The sequence below is a fragment of the Solanum dulcamara genome, chromosome 5 (assembly GCF_947179165.1).
Source record: "Solanum dulcamara chromosome 5, daSolDulc1.2, whole genome shotgun sequence".
Classification (NCBI taxonomy): Eukaryota; Viridiplantae; Streptophyta; class Magnoliopsida; order Solanales; family Solanaceae; genus Solanum; species Solanum dulcamara.
The window spans coordinates 68,112,360-68,117,440 of NC_077241.1; the positions used below are offsets into that span (position 1 = coordinate 68,112,360).

At 30.6% G+C, this 5,081-nt stretch overlaps 1 pseudogene; it reads right to left on the reverse strand.

Moving 5' to 3' along the window:
• Positions 1–3,485: 3,485 nt before the first annotated feature.
• LOC129888625 (mitogen-activated protein kinase kinase kinase 20-like) lies at positions 3,486–4,453 on the reverse strand (annotated as a pseudogene).
• Between the last annotated feature and the right edge of the window lie 628 nt (positions 4,454–5,081).

Consider the following 5,081-nt stretch of genomic DNA (forward strand, 5'->3'; position numbering starts at 1 on the left):
CATATATTCCTTAGTAGGAGGAAAAACAAGTATATTAGTAGACTTTAGAGTATTTTTGTTATTTCTATTCATATAGATTTGGTTATGGAGGAATAGAAGGAAAATACATTTCGTTGAGGAACAATATAATAGTTGGACTTTTTAAGATAATATTATGATTTAATATGTTCGGACAAGATATCATAATCTAAAATAATTAAAAATAATAGTTTAATATTATACGAATCACATAAGTACGTATACTAGTTATAAATTTTAAAAAATGTTCGTGCAGTTAAAAAAGAATTTATAAAAAGAAACTGCCAGCAAAATTCAATTTCGTGACTTAAGGCATGAACATTCAACCTCTTACTAGTACTTTTGTTTTCTAGTAGCATGTTTATTATTTATATTTATATTGTATATAGAGAGAGATTGTTTTTGTAGAAGCTTGTGGATGGCATGACACCTTCACGTATCTTAATAGATTCGCCTCTGGACATGGCTACCTATTTGGAATGTCATTTGACATCCTGAATTTTGTGCATTCCGTGTTTATTGAAATGTATAAATGTGCACAATACTTGTTTAAAAATTCTAATACTAGTCTATGTTGTTGGGGTGTTATTAAAGTTGAAGTCCTAAAGAAGAGATGGAATTGAGTTGGAAAGCGGAGGAAATAAGAAGAGGGATTATAAAGTTTATTTCTATCTCATTGGAGGTGAATAAAAGCTTTTTTGTATTTTTAAATAGAAATACTCCTAGCTATTAAAGAGTGAAGAAGAGGGTCTCCTTTGCACTTCCGTCATTATCGTTGTTTAGCTCGGACTTTGACAAATGTTGTGAGCAGAAAATATTCGAAAAGGACTTAATCCTTTCGAACTGCATTTTCTTCCAACAAATATCATACATGTTCTTAATACGTGAGTTCGCACCCCTTCAATCCATATCATTACTTTTGAGTTCCATTTTATCCTAGAAGAAAGTAATCCATAACATTGGGGTACAATGAGAGAATTAAATTTCTTAAGATGACACAGTAAATTTTATGGTCTCGGGTTTTTATTCTTTTGTTTTTAAGAATTTCTGATTTATGTCTTTCCATTTTAATTTGATTTTCTGATTTACTGTTTTAAACACAAAGTAACAACAATAATTGTGTGTGCGTCCGTAGGTGGGAAGCTAGTGTAGTAGAGCATATGTGTTCGACCTAATCCATTGCTTAAGTGTTATATTTGTCTTAAGAAATTTATTGAATAAGTAGAAACTATTACTTTAAAATTGAATGGTTTAAAGGAACAAGAATTTCAAATTTATAAACTTCAAATCTTAGTTCCGCCTTCTTCCCTTTTATGCGTATGACGAGTTTGAATTTAGATGGCGTACATTTTTATACATTTTAGGTTCTCATTTGCCCTTTAGGCTTATTTTTTATGTTTTTCTTTCTTTCACCTTCTTTCTCTCCAATAAAATTGATTAAGAATAATTTATAAAATCAAATGAATAATAAATTGTTGATTGATCATTTGGTGTTCTATATAAAAAAAATATATATTTAGAATTATTATTTTTTATGAGGTTATTTTAAACATATATATCAGAAAAAGAAAATTCATGGAGAAAAAGTTATAATATTTTTTTCAAACTTTTATTTTTTTAGAAAAAGCATAATAGTGTAAGTGAATTGTGTTTTGATTATATTTTATTTTTTTAATATAGTGTTACATTGTTTTATTTATTGTTTTTTATTTTAAAAGGTGATAACGCTGATAAAAAATTCTGCCTAAACTACTGTGTGTGAAATCTTTTAACCATGTCAATCCATTTTGGGAAAAGAAAAAAACCTTTAAGAGCATTCATTAAAATATTTCATGTGATAATAGTCATGTTACAATTCAAAATTCTTTTTATTAATTAATACCTTGTATAATTTGATGGGTTAAGAGGACATTTTCAGTAATGGATCGATCTTCCTTTGAGGAAACTGATTTTGATTTTGAGAAATAATTTTGGGAAACACTGCTAATAACTAAACTCATTCAGAATTTACAAAGATTGTCTTTTTCTTGGATAAGAAAGAATAATGAACTTCATTTTCCTTTGCTAAATAGAAGGGGCTGAAGCTAAAAGTATTTCCTCATATTACGTGCATTACCAAGGTTTACAATATATAAACTCATTCAGAAATCCCTTTCACACAAATAGTAAGTCCCTCTATCATAATATTGGAACACACAATATATATTGAATATATCAACGAGGATCATAGTGAAATGGATAAAATCTCTCCACCATTAATCAGAGATCTCAGGATTCGAGTGCTAGTATGGAACACAGATTTTTTAGAGGGTGTTTTCCCCTTAAATGGGTCTTACACGTTGCAAATCTAGATAATTAGTATTGAACACTGGATGAAAAACAAAATAAAAAAAAAGAATGGTAGAGCTTACAAGTTCAGCCTAACCTGATCGTTTTAGTTCAAATCTTGTATTAGTCTTAATTAAGAGATCCATTGAACATATATAACCGATTAATTTAGAACTTAATAACTTAAAAAAACTAGAATTTCGAACTCATAAGCTTTAAATCGTGATACTGCCTACGCCTTTGTATGTATGTGTGAAAATCACTAATTTTCAATAAATATAAATTAGATGAACATATAATTTTAAAATTACAATAAAGTCAATAGTAAAAACTTTAAAACGTCAAACTCATCAAGTTAAGAGCTAGCCATTTGGATTGATCGAAAAAAGTAGCTTTTAACTAAAAAAAAAAAGAAGTCAAACTAATGACTTTTAAGTCAAAAAAATAAAAAATAGTAAGAATCCTATTTTTGATTTTTAACTTTTTAAAAATAATTTTAAATTTATTTTAAGTTATTTTTAATTTTGTCAAACACTCTCAAAAGTTAAAAATAACTTAAAAATAGATTTGACCAATTTTTAAGCTAATTCAAACATGATCTAAATCTCTGATTGCTTCCGCTTGCTAATTAAACCGAGAATTCCATTTCTCTAGGACTTGATCTATATTAAACGACTTTTCAAATCTTCTCCACTCTTCTCATATTCAACAGTTAACACACATTCAATGGCCAATATATATTCTGACACTTTTGTAACAAGGGAAACCAAATAAGCACAAACTTAATTCCTTTTTTAAACCAAATGATCACTAGATCAAGGCTACATATATAACCCAATGAACAGAAACAAATTTAAGAGAGCATTCAATATTGGAGACAAAAGAACATCCCTCTTAGGTCAATATATAACAAGTATTATAACATACTTACATTAAGAATATTCAGTAAGAATGTAAGATATATATTATAGTGGGATGAAGCCCCAAGTATAATTTGTTTTACATCAATTAAGTCATTAGCTGCATATTTATACTAGCTTCCTATATATATTTGAAAATGTTTCTAAAATATTCACGCAAATAACAAGTTGATGAGGTCCCAAATCCCTAATACAGGGTTTTGATGATCCGTTGTGTGTTGTGCCTTGTTACTATTACTCTATGGAGAACTAATATTACTGCTTGATCCTCTTGAGGAGGAGTTATGATGAGAATAATAGCCACTAATTGTTGAAAATAAGTGCTCCTTAGAAATCCAAGTAGATTTTGTCGAAAGGATGGATCAGCTCATCTTCCATCTTCTTGGCATAGTTCTTGATGAAAGGATGATTAAGTAACATCTCCATAGTCCATCTTTGATTATGATCCTTCTCCAAGCACTTCCTTAGAAAGTCCTTCACGTCATTAGATATATTATATGGAATCTCCGGCTCTTCATTTGCAATTTTCAAGGCTAATACATAATTATTTTTATATCCCAACCATAACCGCCTCCCAGTAGGCATCTCCACCACTATGCATCCAACGGCCCAAATATCGACTTCTTTACCATAAAACCCACTTATTATAGATTCTGGGGATGCATATACCAGAGTCCCTCTATGATGATGGCGATGCTTCTTCAAGTTTTCGTCTGCTTCAGTTGATTTCAACGACAGCCCAAAATCAGCCAATTTGAGACGCATATATTTCTCAGTAGGAGGAAAAACAAGAATATTCGTGGGTTTCAGATCGCAATGGATAAACCCTTTATGATAAACATGAGAAATCCCCTCTAAGAGCTGAAAAGCGTAGTATGCAGACTCTGATTCAACATACAAATTAAATCATGTAAAGTTACGTCCGCTGCATATTCGAGCATGAGATTATAAGTGTTATTACCATTTTCGACACTCACATCTTCTCCGAAGCACTCAACAACATACTCCGACCCTCTCAACGCTTGCAATATTTTTCCTTCCTCTTGGAGCGAAGCCGAACGAGCAATTTCCGCGGATTTCACTGCTGCCTATAATGTAGACGAGCAGACGAATACGTTCGTCGGCGCTGCAAGAGACACCGTACCGTAAGAACCCGAACCCAACACCTTAAGCTTTTTCCAGTGCATACTTTACTTTACGTATTTTCTAGATTGATTGATTGATGAGAAAGTTTTGATACTTAAATGGCTTCTTAGAGTATGTATTTATATAGAAATTGTGATTTGCATGTGTACTCTTTTCCTATTTCTATTCTATTTAGGAATTCAAGATGGTTTCCCGTTGAGGATTAGGCATGCAGGATATATATTACTTTTGTTAATTTTTTTAATTTCCTTTTATTCATTAATGGGATTTAATTAGAATATGTTTTCCTAACAATAATCTCAACTTTATACGGAAGGGAAAAAAAATTCACATCATTGTTTTATTGCATTAGAAATTCACAAAGTAACCATATCTATTTAAGACTGAAGTAACTAAAATTCAAATTATCAAATATTTCCTTATTAAAAGTATGTAATATACCAAATTTTGAAAGAAGAAAAAAACAGTAAAGTCACGTTAGGGAACATTGAACTACTCCTTTTATGTCCCTATATATATTCATCATATGTATGGAAAGACTCTCCAGGACCATTGATATGGCAGTCTCTGCTAAGAGCTGGACCCCAATCAGCATCTTTATCTCTAGACCTAAGATCTCACATTTTTTCTTTGCTGATGATTTGATTCTTTTCTCCCAGGCCATCCCTG